At 44.0% G+C, this 23375-nt stretch overlaps 1 protein-coding gene across 2 annotated transcripts in view; it reads left to right on the top strand.

The window, feature by feature from the left end:
• Positions 1-23375, top strand: part of ST3GAL1 (ST3 beta-galactoside alpha-2,3-sialyltransferase 1) — a 76458-nt gene that overhangs the window by 3970 nt on the left and 49113 nt on the right. The window contains exon 1 of one of the 2 annotated variants that reach the window (XM_069780101.1): positions 18582-18693. The exons of the other annotated variant lie outside the window; for it this stretch is intronic. The gene's annotated coding sequence lies outside the window, so the exon portion shown is untranslated. Of the gene's footprint in view, positions 1-18581; positions 18694-23375 lie in introns of those variants that run through there. 2 annotated transcript variants of the gene reach the window in all.

Genomic DNA, 23375 nt, shown 5'->3' with positions numbered 1-23375 from the left:
CCACAGCTGTGAAATAGCTGTGGAGTGTGGAAAATGGGGGGCCTTGGGGGACTCTTTTGAAAAGAAACTCCCAATAACATCGGTAGAAGCTTGCTCTGAAGCATGAGTTGAGATTAGGGATGTTGTCAATTGTAAAGACTGTAGTAATTGTTAAAATACAATTCTGGGGGGAAAGGAGGGCAGAAAGCGATTTGTTCCTGGCTCTGCTGTGCTTTGAAGTGCTCTCGATTAAGTTCCTTCGTCTGGACTGACGTGCGCGTCCTTCCTCTGGGAGAAGTAGACTTGTGCCTTGCGTACAAGATGACCTTTGGGCAGAGAGGGGTTGTATTATTTCAGGAAATCTAAACTTCATAAAACCACAGCCATTTCTGTCGGCCGATCACAAGGTATCGCAGGGTGCAAAAGAGGCACAATGTAAATGGTTGTACCCAGTGTCTGGTGACACGTTTGAAGTGCATGTAGCTTTCTTGCTCTGAGGACATCATCTCAATAGAGCCTTTGTTTTTTGTAGGAGCTTTTCCATTTCTTTGGAAGTCCTTTCTCCCAGCAGTAGTTTCTGATGCAGGCTCAGCCCTCTGTAGCTTTCCACCCCAAGGGGTTTGGGTAAAGGAGAAGTGAGTGGCTGTGGTCAGAGCCCACAGGGTCCCAGCCTGACCTTCCCCACCTCGCTGGTGCCTGACACAGGACTGCTGCTGGCGTGGAGGTGACCACGCATACTCTGGGTGCCCTTAAAACTCCCCCGAGCCACATCAGTCCTTCTCCATCCCTTTGGAGGATCATTCTGCAGAGCAGAAACTGGCATGGTGAAGCTGAGGTATTAAATTGGATGCAATTTTAAAATCTCTCTGGACTAGATAATTGCTACTGACATTTTCCTGGGATCGGTGGATTTTTTAACTTTTTTTTTTTTCAGCTGCGGCACACCAACCCAAAACAAAGGTTGTTCCTTTTAAAGGACACTACATTATTTCTGGAGGCTGGATCTTCAATCAAGGACTTAATCTTACTTATCTGAAATGCTGTGTGTGCTGACACATCACAGCGCTGTACCAGCTCGACAAAGAAATCTAATTCTATCAAATCTGCCAGCTCAGTTAATATGACCCTGCCAGGGAAGCATAAGGCGTCACCTCTCCTTTTTTTTAGGAAGGAATCAGGTTCCCTATCTCTAGCTCAAATTCAGTGCATACTACATGTGGCCAGATTTGGATATTTTTTTTAAGGTACCTGCTTACATCCTGGCATCTAAAACCGTAGCTCAAATTGGAAGATGTCATCTGAATATTTGGGTTGAAACATACCTGTTTGAGTCCTACAGACAGTCCTTTGGGATTCGTCTTGAAGCAGAGACCTGTGTTACTTCATCCTGAGACTTCTACAAAGTCATGTGTAAAGAACATGGTATAGGGCTACCTGCAACTTAAATGGGAGCTGACCTTACAGAATTTGTCTCTTTTATGACACTCTACAGTGCGTATGAAGCTGTCGGTGCAATAAGGGCATCCATGCCTATATCTTAAATTCCCTTAGTCTGATGGGAAATGGTGATGCCTTTTACATGACCTGCCCTTGAGCAGGTATACAGGCTGCAGCCTGCATTAGTGCGAGACTTTAGCTGCTAATGCTTTCGCACCATGCATCTAATACTTTCTCTTACTAGATCTTGATTTAAATCTGTTTGTGCAGATGATCTGACTTCTTAGATTTTTTTGGTGACAAAACTGAGGAAAATGCTGGTGTACATTGAATCAAAGCAAACTTCGATTAAACAAAGGCAGGTCAAGTTAATTATGGGTTTGATCAAGTGAAGCATTCTTGCTTTTTGGTTTATGTAATCTTAATTCCAGGTCCATTTCAAACTCTCAGGTAGTCAAAATTAGTAATTTTGAAAGACCCAAGAAGAAAGTTTGCCTTCAGAAATATCGGAATGATTCCTCTGAATTTGATGTGACCTGCATCGACACAGTTTATGTCAGCCAATGGCAATATTATACCTGAATTTGGGTTTTTGTTTTTTTTGTCTCTTTGAAACTATTTTTGTATTGAACTTACTATTCTTCAGCAGGTTCACCCAGCTTTTCTCTTCAGGGGCAATTCTGTGCGTTTCAAGTAAAGAAAGATCTCTCCTGCTTCTCAGTCTAATGCTTCTTAGAAGAATTAGAAGTCTTCCTTCCTGATCTTTCCCTTCTCTTTCCCCCTCCCACATCCTTTGCTTTTTCCCTTCAGATAAAATTTGCTCTTATTGAGAAGTGAAGACTGTATGAGCAGGTCTCCTGTGGCTTCACTCTGTGTCTTACAGACCTGCTGCTATTCCCAAACAGTTGGCTTAATTCTAACCTAAAAAAATCACCTTGAGAAGTAAAAATGAACTTTTGCTTGCCCTGTATCCCGTTAACAAAAGTTCAGCATCAAACTTCAAATGTTAATTCTGAGGGCTGCCTAATAATGTCTCTAGGTGATCAAGCAGTAGCACTGGTGGAAACACAAAGCAGGTAGATACTGAATTTGCATACAGGACATGGAGGCACATACAGTTCAGCAGCTGAGAATGCCATAACCTTTGCAAGGAAGTTACACAAGTTAGGAAGTTATCATCTCTCATGCTCTGCAGATTATGCTGTAACGGCAACACAGAAATGCAAGGAAAAATTGCATTAGTCTTTCTAAAAGGCTAATAGTTAAACAGACTCTTGTGAAAACTTCTTTTGCTTAGGAAGGCAATATTCAAATATTCAAACTAGTTCTTAGAAAATACAATATGGAAATCAAAGTCCTCTTTTATTGTGCTAAGAGGATGAAAACAGTTTGGAAGGGTAGTGTGGGGTTGCTTTATAAATTTGGCAAAAGGCAGCTCCTTTCTTTTGGGCTGCCAGAAATGCCTATGGTGTGGCTTGCCCTTGTAACTGGGGAATCTGTAATGGATTCACAGGGAGCGCCTGGGCAGGCGGTGCAGCTGTGGGGCCAGAGGATTGGGCTTTGCTTCAAGATCTCATCTCCAGGTGAAGAATTTACCTCCACTGATGTTATTCTGATGGCTGTGATGTGGTGACTTGAGGTTCCCGTAGAAATACAAAGTGTATGTGAGATACTGAGAGCTTCTTCAGAGCTTCAGGGAGAGTTTTCCTAGTTTCATCTACATTTCTCTCCTTCCTGAGTAGATGCTGAAATGTCCTTCAGCCCTGCTGTTCTGGTACCTTTCTGTGGTTTTTGTCCTTCTTTTGCATGTGTTCTTCCTCTTACCGGTCCCATTTCCACAACAGCTGCTTGCCAGAGGAGAACAGACTATTTCTGTGGCTCCCACTACTCCCCTTCCTCTGCCGTGCTTTGTTCTCCGTGAGCCAACGTCAGAGAGAACCAAGACATCGGGAGAGCTGGGGACACTTAAACTTTGCATCTGAGGACAAGCTTGGTGGTGGGAGGACACGCTTGTGGCTGAGAACCTGGAGTCGGCTTGGAGAGCTGAGCCCTGTCCCATCTCAGCTCTCTGCTCCAGTCTTGCCAGCTGTAAATGATGGTGTTTCTATGTCCTGGAGGTTGGGTTCAGCCTGTCAAACACGTGGAGACTCCCGTAAGGAGTCTCTTTTAACCAACAGCTTGATTTTGACATAGGGAAGGTAAAAGAAAATCTTAAACTGCATGGACAGAAGAGCTTTAGAGATGAGACGTTGGCTTTAGCGATTCGCTGTCTGCCACTCCATTGAGTAGTGCAGTCATCACCGATGTGCAAAAGCACTGCCGATGCAACAAAACCCACCTATATTTCTGCTTTGTCTGCTGCAATGAGGTTATCGCTGTAGTGCTGCAAGGATGGTGCAGTTTGGTGCTTTTTCCATGTGGCTGTCGGTGCGCTGCTTTTGCTTGCCTGGTTCCTGAGACCTTACAGGGGAATCTGCTGTCACAGCAGATTTTTCTGTGAATATTGCAAAAATATGCAAAAATAGATATGCAAAATTAAAAACTGCTGCAGACGAGAAATGATAGAGGAAAAGCCTGTACTGTGGTAGCAGGATGCGTGAAATAGCAGCAGCTACACAACTCTGTGATAAAAATGAGGGGACGCTGGAGCATAGCCATCCTGCCATCTCAAATGGCCACTTCATTAGCTTGCTAGGGCAGCAAGATGTATGTGTAGTCAGGGAGACAACCTAATAAAGCAAACCTATTAAAAAGCGTACTGATGACAGACAAACTTCACCCCAAACCACCAGATTAGGTTTGATAGGACTTGTTTAACTACATACCTAGTTGTGTGCAATATTCAGGTGCTTTTTGACCGCTTTGAGAAACTGCAAGTGTTTCATTCACCTGTAGGATACGTGCGCTGTAAAATATTTGAGGACACTGGAGAACTGTGATGCATGTTCCAGACTGAGGAAAAATGGGGTGGGTTAGGTCTCTTACAAGTGGGAATTTCACTCAAGTTACTCAAGGAAATAAAAGTGATAGAAATTGAGACACCTCCTTCTGGGTTTTTTTTTCATAGTCCTTTAAAATCATGGAAGCTTTCAGAAAAAATATATATATTGTCAATATATATATTTGCCTTCCAGGTATTGCTGTGATTTGACATAATGCTCACAATTCAGACAGTTGAATTACACCAACAAGAGCTGGGTGTAAATGCCCAGTTAAGACACTGATTTATGCCCTACCTGGGCTTCTCCAAAAGCACTGTAACTCTGCCGTGTAAAATGGCCAGTGCTTCAAACAGAAGTAAGCCTTGAGCAACTACATAAGTGGTCACGAGGCCAAAGAGCGAAGGAGCAGGAGATAGATGCTGGCTGTTGAAAAAATACAAGGTTGCTGAAAATTACAAGGTGATTCAGTAATTGCAGAAGTGGCTAAAACATTTGCTAGTAGCAATGGAACAAAGGAGTTTAGAGTAAGTTGCCTCTCTGCAAGGCAAGAGTCTCCTGTCGATACTGGGTTGAGTCTAAGTATTGGCAGAGGATGTTGCTATGTAATTGCAATTAATTTTGGGGATTTTTTTTTTTTTTTAATAGGGGAAAAACCGGAGGTTTGGATGGAAGAGAATCGATAGGTTAGATTTACATTCCCAGCTCGTTCGGAGGGGGATGTCTCTGCCTCACAGAGCACCAGGAGAAGAGGCTGCTCATTTTTTCCTCTGCTGCCATCTGACCCGCTGCTGGCGTAGCGGAGGGGTTCATTTGTCCTGCTTTGTTTCTGCCAGCTTAAAAGGAGGATACTCGCTTTTCCTTTACCTGTAAAAGCTCTGGATGAAGAATGCTCTATAAAGCTAAAATTCTACCAGATTAAGCCAGAAGTGCTCAGTGCGGTCACTGCCTCTGTTGTTTCTTGGAGAGGAGCTTCCCCCACCCCAGTTTAGATAGTAGCCCTTTGTCCCTGTGGCTTAAAATACCCAAGTGCTGTCTGTGGGGACTGTCATCGCACTAATTGACAAACAATCCTAAGAATTTTGCCCCATTTAAAGTTGTTCTTTTGGAAGAAAGACAGTTGTCCTGTGGGAACAAGCCTGACCAAGAGTTAGATGTTAGTGCAGCAGAAAACAATCCTTAGATCCTCCTCAGGCGAGCTGTCAGGGATCCACACATCCAACTTTTCTTCTTTTTTGTGTGTGTGTGACTTCTTAAAGACGCTTTGCTCAAAATGTCATTTCCCTGATTTATCTTACCACACGTAAACTTAGAGGTTCTCTGCATTTTATGAAAAAAAAAAAAAAAAACAAACCCCACAAACAGCACAGCTTCGTTTTGGAAAAAAGGCATTTCGTCAAGGTGTAACTCTCCCCTGAGGTTGGTCTCAGAGCTGCTAATCACGCTTTTGGCATGTCTCTGAATTTGGAAAATAATATTATGAGTCTTGGCTGTTGTCTGCCAGTAAAAATTTTACGCCCTTACTGTCTTGCTTGGAAATTTACTGGCTGCGATATGCAGACGCAAAAGAGACCGGTGTGTGTCCTCAGTGAGGTGCTTCTCATGGAACAGACTGGAGGTGGAACAAGAGACCCTGAGGCAACCTGGTTTGCTTCCTATGGGAGTTTCAGGCTGGTTTGGCAGAGGTGCACTCACCGCGGGTGGGATTACCAGGGTGGCGTGTAACCCTTCCCACTCGGAAGAAACCAGCCGGCTTTGCAAGACGGCTCTTCCGCAGGGTGAAACTTGGTGCCGTTGAAACTGGTGCCACCTACTCCTCCGCTGCTGGCGTCCTCCTCACTTAAATTGTGAAATGTGGCATTCTGCCATCGGTGCCCGAGGGTCACGTTGAGGGTAAAACCAGGTGAGACTTGTTCGTTTTGAAAAGTATCTCCTTCACAGCCCCTCACCTCTACAAAGGAAACCGTTCTGGATTTGTCAAAGCCCAGGTGCCTTTTTTACTTTTGTATCTAATCAGGTTTCATTTGACAAGTGTAGCTCTTAGAGACGGAAATTTTGTTATTAGGGCACTGACACTTTTCTGAATATTAAAAACCCTCTTGCTTTTATAGCTGTCAGAATCAATCTTTCAGATCTCCCCTTCCAGCTGCCATGCTCTCTTCTGAGCTGATCGCTACTCCTGAGCAGGTATGTGGCAGCATTGCTTTGCCTGGCACCAACAATATTGACTTGCAAGGAAATTAAGGTGTTTCCACATCTCCGACCAAGTGCCATGTTTTGGTTTTAATCCTCTCTTCCATCAGTAACAAATGCTGCATGACGGTTTCACCTTTCTCCAAGAGAGAATAGGGTCGTGCACAGTAACCTTGAGTATAGACTTGTCATGTCTAATGAGCTCATTAGGGCTTGATCTGCTCATTACCTGGAGACTGTTGAAGGCAAGACCAAAATATCTCACGGAGTCAGAGTGAGTAGCATGGTTCCCTCTGAGTCAGCACAGGGATGTTGCTCAGCACGTGTGTTTGAATCGATTGCTGAAGCTGTCATCTGCTTAATGAGACTTAACAAAGCTTGTGACGTCTCATAATCTTTAAAACACATGGCAGTTGTACAAACAGGCTTGTCGATGGTGGTTTCCTTACCCAAAGCCAACAGGACTCTTCAATCTCTATAGCAGAGCACTTTCTTAGAGCCATCAGTCATCAACATCCAAAAGTCCAGGTGAAGGTAAAGATAAAATTTTCTTTCTTACAAAGTTACCTTCCCCTTCCCAAAGGAAATTCTTTCATAGGTGTGTCAGCCTTTTATAGTCCACTTATAGCTCCTATTGAATGTCAACTTCCTGTCCAAAGTTGCTGGGACATGAGAATGTTACAAGACTGTTTTTCTTCCTCAAAGGCCACAGAGTAAGGGATCCTTGTCAACATTACATGGTAAAAGATTTCAAACCTGATGAGTGATCTTTGAGGCATGCAGTGGGAACCTGCAGAGTGACTTGGGTGTTGGGAGAGTTAAAATTGGTTTTTTTTTCAGGAGGTGCAGAACAAAGCAGCGCAGCTGGCATCTAGAATTAAAGGTGTCCTTCAGTCTGCTCAATAGGCTCCTTTGGGAGGCATAAACGATGTAAGCATCATGGCAGAGAGACTAAACTACTCCACATCAAATGAGAATAGTATTTATGCAGGCTCATGCTATCCTTCTCAGTGGGTAACTTCATAGTTCCCCATCACTTGTGAGGTTTGTATCTTGAGGTAAATAGGATGGAGACTTTCATCTTAGCCTCTTTCACCACGATTCTCTAGGTGCACACTCAAACGGGTATGTTAGCAGGGATGTACCACAAGCACCATGAATGGCAAAAGTTATATCGTTTTGGTATAGTTGCACAGTGACGCACAGTTTCATCGAGGTGGTGACTTGGTTTTTGACCTTACCTAAAAATAAGCAAGGTACTCACTGGTATATTTGTCTTTTTATTGCCTGACCTTTCAAAGGTGAGGTTGGCAGGGGAAAGACACAAATGACTTTCAGATGACATTGCATTTATTTAACAATGCTGGAATTCCTGTTGAGATGCTTCCTAAGGACGTTGCATGCATCTAGCAAAAGCTCTGCTTATATTTTCCTTTGATATATAGCCAGAACCAGAGACAGATGCTGTAAATCAAAGTAATTAAATGTGTTTGTTTCTTGTAAAAGATGGTTACTGTAGTTCATTTCATGGTTCAGGGGTCAGGAGGGATCTTTAAACACAACTTTGCTCTGCCTGTGTAATTTGAGGGGGGAGTGTCTCTTTTTTTTTTTTTAACTGCAAGGCTTATTTAATAACATTGTAGGCAAAAGTATTTTGCAATGACAAACGTCTTCCTTTGGGTGTTATCGGCAGCACTTCCTTTGCTCCTCAGCTCAGAGTGCTTTAGACAGAATGGGAGAGGGACATGCTGAAGGAGAATCGCTTCGTACTTAGCAGAATTAGAATAAGCCCAGCAAGCACATGGTTTGTGCTTAATTCCAAGAGCCTGAATCTGATCTCACTCCTACTAATCTCTAAAGGGATTATTCCTGATTTACACCGTGCTGAATGAAATCAGAATCTGACCCTGAAAGCCTATTTGTACTTCAGACATTGTCTCAAGGCAGCTGACCTGCAAATATGAAAAAGAAGCTTGGCTTCCCGCAGGTTAATTGTTTAAATTTGTCAAGCTAAGTGGACTATAGCTTGTTTAGCAGGGTTTATTTTAAACTAAAGACTCTTTATCCAGGAAACTGTATCGCGAAAACTCAGGCTAGAATCCATTTACCTCTATTGGACTAATAAGAGATGGTAATCAGAGGACCCTCTTTGGTACAACACAGTGCTTTTTATTTGCATAGTACCTTTTGTCTGAGGATATTAAATAGCTACTTCATTGCAATTCTGGAAGCTGTTCAGCCAGACAAGTCTCGTTAATGACCTGCAGCGACTCTAGTTGCTAGCAGTGAAGTAAAAATAAGGTAGTACACTAGGTTTCTGGTCATGAGTGGCATCTGTAAGAAAAGGTCTGCAACCTAGAACGGGGTGAAGCTCTTAGCTGAAAATACTGGGGTTTCGGGAATAAAGGCTACGGCATACCTCTCTGCTGTGAAGAAAACTGATCTTTATTAGCGCAAGTTAAGCTAGTGTTCACCGAGACAAGTGTCAAAGGCAAAAGTACAGTTTTGGGGTGGGGAAGCACAGGTTGCCTTTAGATCATCATGGCCAACTCCTTTACAGCCCCAAATTTACATACTTTTTGTTTACTTTTTGATTGTCTACATGCTTATTTTTAAGGCTGTGTTTATATCATACTGGTCCGTATCGTGATAAAAGGGAAGTTGAATATACCTTTTCATAAGGCTGCTCTAAAGGGAACTGGTACGTTATTATACCCCTGCATATTCTAAAATGAACAAGTCACATTTGTCATTGCTGCAAAGCACAATTTTGGTGTAGTGACACACTTGCACAGTGTTTGAACTACCTAAATACAGCCAAATAATGTCAAGGAGCAAAATGGGTGGCCTCATGCGATGGCCCACCTTATTCCCTTTGAAAATTTTATTCTTGAATTCTCTTGTCAGCTTTGATTTCCCAATAACTGTCGCTTTGCCATGACTATTTGAGATGCTCCAAGCTTTAAACTACAGTAGTGCTATATAGCAATCAGGGTCATTAATATTTATAAACACTAAAAGCATGGGGGACATGAGTGACTGAATCAAATGTCTTAATTACTGTCTTTGAGAAGAGGTGGTAAATGGCTGTCTCGGCAGACTAGCAAGGTGTATTCGCAAAGGGAGATGACAAGGCACATACAAGGTTGTTTAGATGACTGTGGAGGGTCCTGTGTTTATGGACCATAGGATACCTACAGCCCATGATGCACCCAGTGTAGTGAAAAACCACTGAATTCTGGGACACTTGTCAAAAAGGCGCAGTACAGGAAGATTTTGCTCACAGTGGTTCAGTTATCCCATACAAACATCTGCTCCTGCTGTGGAGCTGAGCCACCTTTTCCTGGCTGAAAGCGTGGCTACGATGTTAAATATATTGAACCAAATTTGCCATGCACAGCTGTTTGACTGGAGAATACCCTTAATTTTCTTTACAATGAGGTAAGGAAGTCTGCTACTTTGTCAAAGACGTAATTTAGCTTTATTGCAAGTTGCTCCAAGTTGTTAGCCATGACTAATGTAAGCCCTGCCTGTCTATCAGCAGAGACTGGAGGAGCTAATGACTGTATTCCTGGAGAAGAGAATTCATTGATTCAAACTGAAATAGCTGGTGAGTGATGCTCTGAGGAGTTTCCATTAAGAATAAAAAAAACAGTTGGCTTTGTGTCTATACTTTATATAAGGAAATCAGAAAACCCTGTAGTGAGCTCTCTCTATTTTTGTTTACCACAAAAAAAACCATCATCATCATCATCATCTTCTCAAGTCCACGCCTCTACTTTTCTATATTCACCTGATATAAACCAGAGTAAGTGGTACAACCGTGTAAGCAAATGTGCGATTTAGTGGGGGAATGAAACCTCCTGGTTAACCACGCACCGCTCAGCAAAGCTCTTCCCCTCCTGCCTCCTCTCCTCTGCGGCAACGTGTGCATCAACCTGGGTCTGCTTCATCGAAAAGGAGCGATGCTGGAGCTTTCTTTGGAGCTTTTGCTCTAAAAATTCTCTCCATCTGTGTCCCCACTATAGGGCAAGAAACATTTTTTCTCTATTTGTGTCTGCTCTTAGCTGGTCCCACTAAGGCTGTTGCCACAGCACGTGTAGAGGTGGAGAAACTTCCAAATACACCATGTGCCAGATATAAACTATACTGCCTTACTGAACTGGTTAATGTCATTTCTCTAATGTAGGAAATGCTGCATGTTATTGGCCAAGCACTTCATAATTTTCTGGTATTTCTAAAATGGATGCCAGCACTTGGAAATATTGAGTAATTTTTAATTGAAGGGATATGATCAGTAGGTGATTAGTTTATGAAGTGCCTTGGATGTATGCTGTGTTATAGAGACAAGCCATCTGGAGCGAGCCTGTGGTTTAGCTTCTGTAATGAGTACCCATAGATTGCAATGCCAAAATGACCAGCTTTATTATGTCGGTGAAGATCTTGAGTAATTAATTTCATTTTCACAGATCTAAATGAACTAAAATGGGAACATAATTTGGCCCAAAGTTTTGGTTTGATGCTCTTAATTATGCAACCAGTATCATCAATGCATTTTCCAGTATCCTTAATATAACTAGCCGCCGCAAATCAGACTGTCGAGTTCCTTCCTCTGTCTGCAGCGTTTACAAAATTTGCCGTGGCCAGGATTTCATCCCATTTTGCCTGGACAAGCAGTGTGGCTCCCTTAGGTGTTTCTTGTATTTGCTGCTCCTCTAACCTGCAAGCATAGTCCTCTGCCTCTGATCTTGGGGATAGGCTGGCAGGGTAAAAGAATCATAGAATCATAGGATGGTTTGGGTTGGAAGGGACCTTTAAAGGTCATCGAGTCCAACCCCCCTGCAATGAGCAGGGACATCTTCAACTAGACCAGGTTGCTCAGAGCCCCGTCCAACCTGACCTTGAATATTTCCAGGGATGGGGCATCTACCACCTCTCTGGGCAACCTGTTGCAGAAATACTGTCTCACTAGTGGGGGTTGCTCGGCAGAAGAGTCCCATCATAAATCTTAGTTACAAAGCCCGTAGCTTGCATTGCTGCAGGGTACCTGGGTGGTACTCTTACTGGGTACCTGCGGCACTAGTGTCTGTGTTGCCAGTCTCATAGCTGCTGGAATTAATTACTCTAAAATGAAGATTGATTTGCAGTATCACACCAAAAGTAATCCTCCCTCTTTCTGAAATTATTGTTGCACAGTCTTTTTGCTGAAGTCCGATTAATCACGGTGATGTACAGCATTAAAACTCGAATCCGAAGTGCTGCCCTGTATCTGATGTATCAGGAGCTGTAGGAAGGAGTGAGGGTGACTGGAGGAAGTGACTGGAAGTGGCTGAAAGAAAAAAAAAAAAATCCTTGAGAATGCTTTGATCTGAAGTTGAGTATCTGTGTACCGAGCGGGGAGTGTACTTTTAGGAGAAGGGCACAGTCTGCATGTAAGTAGATGTATTCTATTTGATGTGCCGAGAGATCAAGGTGTCAGAGCCTTTAGCGGCTCATCTGGCCATCTTACCTTGCATTTTCCCTCTTAATTTTTCCCTTGTGTTTAAGAATTGTTTTTCCCTCTTGTTCTGTGAAACATTCTTATGCAAAGCCAAATCTCCTGCAACTCAAGCAAGCTGTTTGTAGCACAACAAGGCAAAGAGGTGTGCAGGAGTTTTGGCTTTGCATGAAAACACATCACTTATTTTTCTTTTTTTTTCCTTATCTCCCCAAACTTGTTATTAAGTGAGCAGTACTTTAATTAAGCATTTCGGGGGGGGGGGGGGGGGGGGGGGGGAATGCAACTGCTGCGTCCTGTAGATTGTTCCCAGATCCCTGAAGGAAAGACTATTTACAGATTAAAGCCCTTACTGTTTCCTGTGTCATTGCAAAGCAAATAATGAGCAGGACTTGAAAAGCTCTGGTATCTTCTGGTTTGGAGTACCAGCTCCTCTCAGAACATCAAACCACCATGCCAACACTTTTTCATGGTACCAGATGACTAAATTTCATAGCAGATTCTCCCCCAATTTAATGCCGCTAATGACTATGTGAACGAGACTTAAAATGTAAGCACAAGTTTAAAATCTCAGCTTCAGTATTTGAACTTAAGTCTGTGATGGAAGAGTCTGTTGGGAAGGGAAGCATCAGTTTAAAATCGTTAAGTTTTCTAGTTTTTATCGCTATTTCCCCAAAGCCATGCTATCCACAGCAGACCCAGGAATAAATTGCAGGAGTCAGGTTCTTGCTGTAAGCACGGACAAGCGGCGTGCTCTGAACGCTGGCATGTGATGAACAAGCTAGCGGTCTCTCTCTCAGCAAGACATGAGTCACTTGGGTAATTCCTTTTTTAAACAGCAGAACTGGATTCATGCTTCAAGCAGCCTCCGACAGCCAAAAAGGAATAAACTTCAGGTTACAACTTTGTGTTTCGTGTCATTACCTTCTTCTCCTTCCTTTTTCCCCTGCAGTGACAATGTGTCAGTGGATAACAACAGGAAGGGGAACTCTGCCACATGCGGGAATAATAAAAACTAGCAAGGTCTACGTTGTGAGGTCCCAAACTACAAGAAAAATGGGAGCACCTCTCTTGCCTTCTGATGTACAGGAAAGAAAAAGAGGCAGGTTGAGATGGAGCATTTGGACAAGCTGAACACAGATTTTCCCTATGCAAGCTACCTCTTAGAGCAGGTGAGGAGGTATACATATATATATACAATTATCTATCAACCCATCCTTAATCAAGGAAGAACACTGCTGGCTGACTGAAGTCTGTTAGTTATGAAATATGCAGAATATGTCTATAACACATTCTGCTGATAGAAGCCTGAATCACTAGCCTCCCAACTGCACTTTCCAACAACGTCTGGTAACACTTGGCCCCTCTACCTGCAGTGCTGCTGTAGCCACTGCTTTGAAAAGATGGGTTTCAGTGACAATATTGATCTGAGTTTATTCTTAACTACTGCGTAATCACAGGCTGAGCACTGGTGACCTACAGTTTCAGGGACATTTACTTTATCTTTGTTCCAACAAAAGTCCGTGATACGATCTCGGATTCCGGCCTTTGAAGGGGTCCTGTTCGTAGAGATTAGGTAAATAGAGGCTGCTCATTTTTGAAGTGGGCAAAAGGGGATAGACTTTGGATAGGACACTGGATTGAAGACAGGGTTTCATTTCTGTCTCTGCCGTAGAAGAGCTGGGAACTCTGGTGTGGCTTTGGCAGCTATAGACTGTAGCTGCTATTTTGCACCTCTTTCAAAGCTTGTCTGGTTTTAATTAATATTTCTTTTCTATCCCTTTTTTAAATGTGCTATCACACTAAACCTTTTTGGAACAGCGCTGGATGGGTCTGCACAGTATATTGAAGTACTGACAATCCTTAGGCACCTACCGCTGAAGAGCTGAAATGCAGATGGCTTATTCCGTGGGGAAGTCACAGATGCCAAAAGTTTAAAGTAATGAAGATATATGGGGAACCTTTGAATTTGCAGTATAAGGAGACTCCGGTAGGATAAATAACACTATGGGCTCTTTTTTTCTCTCTTTAAGGGTTCTCCATATCCCATGTTGTGCAAACATGACCGATGAGATGTTAAAATGCGCCAGAGTAATATTCCTAGAGACTCCACTGGTTTGGACGGGGAAAGGAGAGTTTAATGCTTACTTGATCCTAAATACACCTATTTGTAAAAATAAAAGTGTGCCTCCTTTTGCTGGACAGGTAGTGAATGATACCTAAGCTCTCAGTATATGAGAGTCTTAACTAAGTGGTTTTGGTTTTGTAAGCTACAACCTTGTAACCCTTAATATACTAGATGAGAAAAATGAATGTGGCTCATTTACTGTGACAGTGGTGAGGCACTGGAACCGGCTGCCCAGAGAAGTTGTGGCTGCCCCATCCCTGGCAGTGTTCAAGGCCAGGTTGGATGGGGCTTTGAGCAACCTGGTCTAGTGGAAGGTGTCCCTGCCTATGGCAGAGGGGTTGGAACTAGATGATCTTTAAGGTCCCTTCCAGCCCAAACCATTCTATGATTCTATGATTAATAGCTGTCGATAGGTAGCAGACATGGTTGCAAATGACAGCATGTGATTGGCAGTGTGTTGAGAGTAGGTGCCCCTCGGCAGGATTTCGTGGCCCTGCTTGGCAAAGAGGTGGAATATCCCTGATCCCTGGAGAGGGTATCAAAGTGGGATGCTGCTGGCTGCCTGCCCATGAAAGCAGAGATAAAATCCAGCCACGATGACTCTTGAGCAGCGAAGGGTGCATGGGTATGGGAATTAATCAGTCCAGGTGCACGGTAGTGCCCCGTGGGAGCGTAGTTTAGAGGGCTGCCAGGCCTAAAGTAGCTGCAAATGTGTCAACCTTTCAAGCAGAAAACCTTGATGGGCGGAAGAATTACTGCTGCCCAGGCAACTCCGTAATCTGAGGTGCCTTATTGACTGCAATTACTCTGGTACCTACTGAGAGATGTTACTCTCATACTTCACTTTACATGCAGTGATGGAGAGTGGAGGGAGCCGCTACCACAACGCTCATCTTTTCTTCTCTGGCAGGATGAAACCTGGAACAGTGTTCTCTCTCTCTCCTCTTGGTCACAGTGCTGGGAAGGGGGATGGAGATGTGGCAATTGTACCCATGCTGGGGAAGGTGGTTTTGGGTTCACAGGGCTTCCCAACCTTGGCAGCTCCAGTATATTTTTTTTTTTCCCCAGGCAAGTCTTTATTCTTCATTTCTGTGGCTTTTCAAGTGAGGAAGCACTGAGAGCGCTGTCCTCCTGGGCATCCTGGGCTGGCGGTGAGGACAAAAAGGGGCGAGGGAAAGCCGTCAAACCGAGTCAGTGCTCAAAGGAGCCCAGAAAACAAACAGCTAGGAAAAAAGCTCAGCTTCTGGGTCTCATTTCTGTAGGAAGTACAATGGAAGCAAAAACATGTGGGATGACTAAGATACGGAGGAAAACCATGCTTATGTTTGGCAACAAGCCTGCCTTTCAGCGCTGAGGGTAGGGCTTGGTTTCTCTGTCTTGCTCCAGGTCTCGCACACGTGTGGCTCTCGTGGGCAGCACTCCCACTCCACCTGCCCACCTCAGTGCTGCCGGCTGACAGAGCTACTGGCAGAATCAATACTGGGAATAATAGGCTGCTGCAACCCCATAATTTAAAAACGACCTTGCAGAAGGGAGTATGTTCTCCGGCGTCGCCGAGGGAATTGGCGCTTCATTTTCTTTTAAGAAAACTCCGGTTTCTTTTAATTGGGAGAAAACTGCTCGCCTTATGAAATGAAAGGGAGCGCATGGAGGACAGGCATGGGGAGGGGGAAGCAGTTTGTGCTCCTTCTGGAGCAAGGGGTGTTGTCCTGTGCTGGGAATTTGCTTAGAGTGCAGGAGATCAGTGTGGGATGCATCCGACCAAGTGCCAGCATCTGCAATGCACGTGCTGCTGTCAGAGCTGTTTCTCTGTCCTCCTTTTGTAGGTGGCAAAGAGAAATAGGTACTTCAGCATGTGATTTGTCTCATTTTAGAGGAAACATCGAAAAAATAGGCTCTGGAGGTGGGAATTCATCCCTGTTGACACTCGAAGAAGCCTTGATCACTTGCTCAGGCATTGAGGTGTAATGTCAGATCAGATGGGTCCTGCCCCAGCATGGCTACGAGCGAGATCCCATTAACCTCTTTGTTAGGGAGGCAAGTGCCAGAGGATAGAGGCTGGGGCATTTAAACCAAAGGAGCTAATACTGGTTTTGTGATTTTTCTTCTTCTGTGGAGAATTGAAGTCCTGAGGCTGTGTCCCTCAGGTAAGCTGACGGGAGGTTTTCAGAGCCCAAACAGCACTGAGTTGTCTGCACCTTACTGAAAGTCAGTGAGAGCTGTGCCTGCCTGCTTTTTAAAAAAAAAAATAAAAAAATAAAAAAAATTTGGTGTTATCTATTGAGAAAACATCCAGCATATAGGCGTTGTCCCTTGTAAATGAGTGTGAAAGAGATGGAGAAGCATCTTTATGGTCCAAATTAACAGGATCTGCTCCTCTTTCTGTAGGAAGGAAAAAAAAAATTACTGGCCTGATTGACTCAGAGCTGCCCTGCAGACCCCAGGACCCAGACTCTTTTTCATAAAAGCTTACTACATATAAACAGAGTCAAACCCCCAATAATCAATCATACTAAGATGCATGGCTTAGCTGAAAACTCACCCAGCTGGTGTCTTCCCCCTGTACCCTTTCAGAGATGAGAGGTCCAGACTGACCCGATTCCAGGCGCTCGCAAGTGCAGTGAGTGAAGCTTTTTGCAAAGTGTTGATTCTCCACGTGTGAAAACAACTTCCTCAAGTATTTAATATTTAGCCTTGTCCCCTGCTTGAAAGGATGCTGTGAGCCCTCTGCCACAGGGCAGATGTTAGCGACTTTTTTTACTGCAATGAAAGAATAGCAACATTTAAGTTCCAGTGAGATGTTGCTGCTTTGTCGAAGTCCAGTTGACCCTGAAACTTGCCGCTGCGCTACAGTTTTGAGTAAGCCAGAAAAGCAAGGTTTCTGATATGCCAGATGTTGTATCTCGTGCTTTGGGCTGTATTGCTGTCTCCAAAAGGTTGAGGAGGAGATGGCTTTTCCTATCTTAAAGAGCCTTTCACAACTTTCTGGTGGTCTTCTGAAGCACCAATTGCTGGTGATAACCTCGGGATGGAATTTTTCCTGCACAAACATCTGATCAGTTGTAATTTGTGGCAATTTCCCTTTGTTCACACTGTTCAGATGCTTTTGCTGATGTTTTGTAGCAGCGGATTCATGAGCTCTTTTTTCAGTAGGATATCTCTGCCGTGTATGCAAGTCACCGTTGATATTATAACACGTTTGCCTTTAACTCGATAGCCCATTGCTCTTACACGTGTTCACTGTCATTGCAAAAAAGTGCTTTTCTCAGGAAGGGGTGAGGGGATGCAGAAGTGAAATTTCTTTAGTAGAGAAACATCTTTTCTGTTCTCTAAATATGTAAAAGAATAAAGCTAAAAATATTGGTCATTCTGTAGAGAAATAAAAGCACCACTGCCTTGCAAATGCAGCTGTGGGATGTGAAAACATGATTCTCGTTCAGAAGATTTTGGATTGTAATTCTGCATCACACCTCTGCCGCTCGGTGCTCTGCTCTGTGTCTCTCTGTGTGTTCAACTCATAATATTTTGAGTATTTGTGACTAGCTGGACAGCTACAGCCTTAGATACAATGTGATCTAAAATCCTCTGAGACACAGAAATACTTGGAGGCAAGGAAAGATGTTGCTAAAGAGTACATGATGTAACTGAAAAGTCTGACCACAGAAAGCCCAATGTCTGCTAGAGGCACTATTTGCTTAATTCCTTAAATGTCCAATATTAGGCAACTGTGTTAAAAAAACCAAACCAACAACTAAGTTGCAGGCAGTTCTTTTGAGGTCTAAAATGACTGTCATGGATGATCCTTAGACAGACTTTCGAAATACAGATTCTTCCAGAAAACCAAACAAACCTCTAGTCTATGCCATTTTAGCAGGCTGGGTTTTTTTTTGTTTTTTTTGTTTTTTTTAAATTTTGGTAGCTTTTAAATCAAAAGTTGCATGTCAGGTTGCTGGGAATGCTCAGTCTGTTTCGCAGTGATGCTTTGCTTATTTCCAAGGTTTGTGCTGAAGCACTCATGAATATCTGGTTTCGCACAGTCCCCCGGATTACTATCCGCCTGCGTGCAGCTTTGCACTGGGATGGCTCTCCGGTGCTCTGGCCGCTGCCCTTTCTCAACGCCAGACCTCAGGGAGCGATAACTTCCCAGCACTACGCACTTGCCCTGTAGTTCTGCTTTTGCATTGTCATATTCCAATTTTTTTTTACTTTTTTTTTCTCCCTCTGACCTGCTGCTGATGACCGTGCTGAACCCGTGTCCTGATATGTATCTTATGCTACCCTGAAATGTCATGCACAGGAAGCATCTGGCTCTTCCCCTGCTGTATGGGGCATTCTTTCAGCAGATTATCTCTGTTTCATTCTGCTTCATTCTGGCACAAAGCCCTGAAAAAGTCATTTGACTAACCCGAGCTCTCTGCAGATCCAGCTCACCCATCTCTCGCCGCTCTTGAGACGCAAGTGATTCCTGCTGTGTCCACCTGCTTGGAGCTGGCTGTCTTGGGGACGTGGGCATGTGTCAGGTTTGCTTTTCCCCCTTCTCATTGCTTTATCATTCATATCCCCTAGAAGATGAACTGCAAGTTGCTAGGAGAAGGTGAATCAAAATATGCTCAACTTCAGGAAGTGAAGTTTGCGATGGGGATGGTATTTTTCAACGTCCATTTTGAGTATTCACAGTGGGGGGGGGCTGGTTTTCTCTGAAGGCTCTGCATTTGCAGGTTTTCCATTGAGAGAAAAGGGAAGTTAGCTTTGGGTTTGCAGGTGTAAGAGAACACAAGTGTCTGTGACTTCCCTCTGATTTTACGCTGGCTTTTTTTTTTTTTTTTTTTCATTTGGTGCAACTGCTCTGCACAGGCTTGGCAGGTACTCAGCTCTCTGTGCTTTCTTTTGTTGAGTCAACAATAAATCCAGCCAGAGGAGAACAGCTTAATGTCTATAGTAATCATCTAGCCAAAATCTGGCTAAAATATCCTCATCCCTCCAACCTGTGTAGCTCCTGGGTTTGCCTCCTTTCATCCCAAAGGGGACAACATTTGTGTGTGTGGTGGGGTATTGGAGGGTCCTTGTTTTGTGTTCAAGGCGAGACTGGATGAGGCTTTGAGCAACCTGGTCTAGTGGAAGGTGTCCCTGCCCATGGGAGGGGGGGTTGGAACTAGATGATCTTTAAGGTCCCTTCCAACCCAAACCACTCTATGATACTATGATTCTATGCCATGAGCAGGGCAGGTGATGTTGGTCTAGCAGAAGTGGCCCGGACCCCTGGGATCCCCACATCCCTGGTGAAATATGTGCCTAACATGGTCCCTTTAGGAAAATCAGGAGAGCATTCAATCAGGATGTAGTACCTTTTTCCAGGGTAAAAAGTAATCTACTCAGTTCCAGACAAATGGGTTTCACTTTGACATTGGAGCTGCAGGCTTTAGTCTTGTGTTTATTGCTGTGTTGATAAGATTAATGATGTTGTCATGATTATCTTAATGGTGTTTCCCCAAAACGCCTCCTTTTCAGGTTGGGTAGAAATGTGGGCATCTCTTCCTTCACCTTTTAAGTTGTTTTCTAACTTTCTTACTAGCAGGAGAAGCTTTGAGGTGTGATTCCCAGTGCTGAGACCGGAAGGTCTGTTCAAAGAATTCAAAACCTCCTGATTTCTGAGGCCTGACTGAAGGTTATTTAACGGTTGGGGCTGCTGACTTGCACCAAACCCCTCAGGGTGTGCCGGCACGAAACAAAAGCCTGAGAGGCATACTTATTCATGACTGTGTACACTCATTATAAAGCTTAATGTTTGCTTGAAGCCTGGGTGATAGGGGCTCCATTTACGCTGTGTTTGGCTCTTAATCATTATGATAATTTATTATACGTCATCTCTAAAAGGTAGATTAAGTCCAAGCATGACAAAACCTCCTATTGTGTTGCTGCTGAGATCTGCCCGATAAAACCAGCCTTGGGTATATTTTAATTTTTTTGAAGCAAAGTTTTTATTTACCTATTCCCAGACCATGCAATTACTTAAAGATATTATTTTTCTGGTCAATGGTGAAATAAGCCCCAAAGTCATATCAGTGAGGTCACCCGGATACCTGCAAATGAGATCTCCGAGCTTAGCAGCGGTTTGCTAATTACTGCTGATACGGTGCCCTGTAAGCAGCAATCATTAGCAAGATGCTGTTCGGCTGCTGGCAGTTTCCAGCCTGGATGCACAGCACACTGGTGCCTGTGCTGTTCTCAGCATCACGGAAATCCTGAAGTAAGTGATAACCCTGCCGTCAGCACGGGTGAATATAAGCAGAGCAGACATCCTGATGGAGGCCAGGCAATGCTGTTTAGTTCACAGGGCAGTCTTTTCGAACCGCAAGAATTTATTTTCCCATTTGGGGCCCCTGGGCTTGACTTTCAAAACAGAACCATATTCTGAGCTTTTTGTTCCAGCAGAAAATGAGCTTGCTTTTTCCTGCTGAAGCTCTCTTAGTGCTGCAAAGGTGTAAAAAGAAATCAGGTTCTGGCTCACGCCTTCGATTTAATTTTTTGCATTTGCCAGATTGGCTCTTTTGGTCGGCCCTGTGTTCCCCGTACAGGCTGTGGCTGCGCAGGGAAGATCCCACGGTATTAGCACATGTTGCCGAATGCAGATCCACTCCTCGTGTGTGGCTGCTCTCGCTGCCTACAACTGTTTCAGCTCACTTTGTGTGAGATGTCTCCCTTCCAAGTGAGTAAACCACAGATGCGACTTCCCGCATGATTACCAACTTTTATGGAAAGCTTATGGCTCCCTACGAGGTCTCCTCCTCCGCTCCCACTGTGCAGCTGCTTTTCTGAAGGCAAATTAAACAGATCTATTCCTATCTGACTGAAGCCATTGAGTTACTTAAACAGATTGACCTGACTTAGGCTTATCAATTTCTTTAATGAGGTATCCTCTGCAACTTCGGCTTGGCTTTTCGCCATCCTTCTCATTAAAAAAGTTTATTTTGGTATCTCTTTGTTCCAGGTGGAGACATTGCCAGCTAGTTGGCTGGGTATATGCCTGACCCTTAGCCCCTAATAAAGCTTTAATTTTAATTTTTAAATCTAGCAAAGGCACTGAGAAGTTACCTTGCTTATAAATGTATGATTTGGAGAGCATTTTAACTCTACCCAAGGAGCAGCAGTGGAGACGGTGCTTCCTACCTCTGGCTCCATGGAACTAATCCTGCAGAACAGAAAGAGTTTCAAGATTAAGATGCTGTTTCTTGCAGCCTGGGTGAGATGCCTTCTCACGATCGCCTTTTAAAATGACAACAGTGACAGATTCCACCCAGGCTGGAGGATAACCACCTCCCACTGCATCTTCTTTACGAAGTCAAACCTTCAGGATCAAATGGTGGGTATCTGTGAAGAGCTTACCCGAAGTGTAGGAAAAAAAACATTATCGATGCATAGAGAAACTGGTGTGTTTCTCTGGGATGAGTATGAACCAAAAATGGCTGAATTAATCCAGATTTACTCTGATAAAACTGCGCTCTGCTCTCGAGCATCACTCCATGGCCCCGTCTTTCTTGATGCTGATCGTCCATCTCCTAAAGCTATTAAACTGGCTAATGTTAGAGGGTGGTGGTTTTTTTTTCCTTCAGCCACTAAGTATCATTTATGTATCATACATCAGTCAGGGCCAGATCTTCCACAGGACCTGTATGTGGATGAAGTCATGCCTTTCTGAAGGCCTTATTCAAGCCACAAGGAAGCTACCTTTCTTGTGTTCCAGATCCCTCACCTTGAACCTTTACCCAAAAGTACCTCCCAAGCTCTTCCTCCCCACCAAAAAACCCCACGCAACAAGCAGTACTGGCTATCTTCTTTCAGGGCGCAGATTATTAATCCTGCAGGTGAGATCCTGAGCAGAGCACTCAGCGGTGGGAAGGATGTACCTCAGTCTCCTTCTCAACAAATCTGATCTTGTGGCTGACTTTTCTGCAAAAGCCCACCTTGTCCATGTGTGTTGGGCACAACACATACAATGTGGAGACCCCAAGGAAGCACAGACACAGGAATGCCTGATTTTTGGGTGCCTGTTGTGCGCGGCCATGAGGTAGATGGCAAATACATACTCCTGCAATGTGCAGGGACATCACCCCTGGTACCTCTGGGAACATTACTACTACTACTACGATAATAATTATTATTATATATTAAATAATAATAATGATAATTTTTTTCCTTTAAGACAAAGTCCCTGCAGAGTTTAGGAGCCAGTGTGGGAAGAGGGCTGCTAACTAGGAAGGGTTAGATGTGCAAGTTTGCATGCAGGCATCCAGAGGCAACAAGAGACTAAAGTCTCTTCTTGTTGTCTCTCTGACCCTTTCCTGGAGCAGAGTCTATCAGAGCTGACCAGGTTTAGCAGGGACTGGTTTTCCCTTTGTCTTTGGCGTGCTCCATGTATATTGTTAGTGGGGGCAGGTTCCCAGCTCCAGTGAAGTGTCGGTTTGGTCTTTTATCCTGGTAGAAATAAAGCCAATTTAATAGAAAGTTGCTGCAGAAGAAAGCCTTCTGCTCTGGCAAGTAAATCGTCTCTGCTTCTGCCCTCTTGCTTCAGACACCCAGCCTAGGCGCTGACAGTATTTTCATCTCAAATGCATGGTTAGAAGAGCGGGGCAGGGAAACCCAAGATAAATCTTGCATAATAGATACCTTCAATACAGAGACATATCTTATTCCCAGACAGAGAGAGGAGGAGGAGTGCGTGTGGCTCTCGGCCCAGGGAATAGAGTGGGATGCGGCGAAGCGGAGGCAGTCCCATGGCACTGGTGAGGACACTACGTTACAGAGCCCAGCAGTGCGCTCCAACCTCCTGGCTGTGGAGCAGAGAGTGCTCTTGTATGTCACAGTATTTATTACTGACTGCTATTGGATTTTTATAAACCTGATTCAGCAGAGCATTTGCATCTGCATCATTTAAGTGAGTGGGAAACCCACTCTGTCTTTATAAAGTTAGATGTTCACTTAAGTGTCTTGCTGAGCTGGGATTAATTTAGAGAAAATAAATAGCTGCTTCCTGGCTTGGGTAGCAAGCAGTCTGGGGCCAGCATTTGCAACCTGATTAGATTTAGGATGTTTCGGTTCTGAGTGCCTAACTTGAGATACCTCAGCACACAAGTTTATCAAAACACACAAGCACCCGTGAGAAAAGCAGAGCTTTAACTGCATTGAACCACATTTAACAGCCCAA

This window comes from Haliaeetus albicilla, chromosome 3, assembly GCF_947461875.1.
Source record: "Haliaeetus albicilla chromosome 3, bHalAlb1.1, whole genome shotgun sequence".
Classification (NCBI taxonomy): Eukaryota; Metazoa; Chordata; class Aves; order Accipitriformes; family Accipitridae; genus Haliaeetus; species Haliaeetus albicilla.
This window is presented reverse-complemented; position numbering and strand designations above follow the sequence as displayed.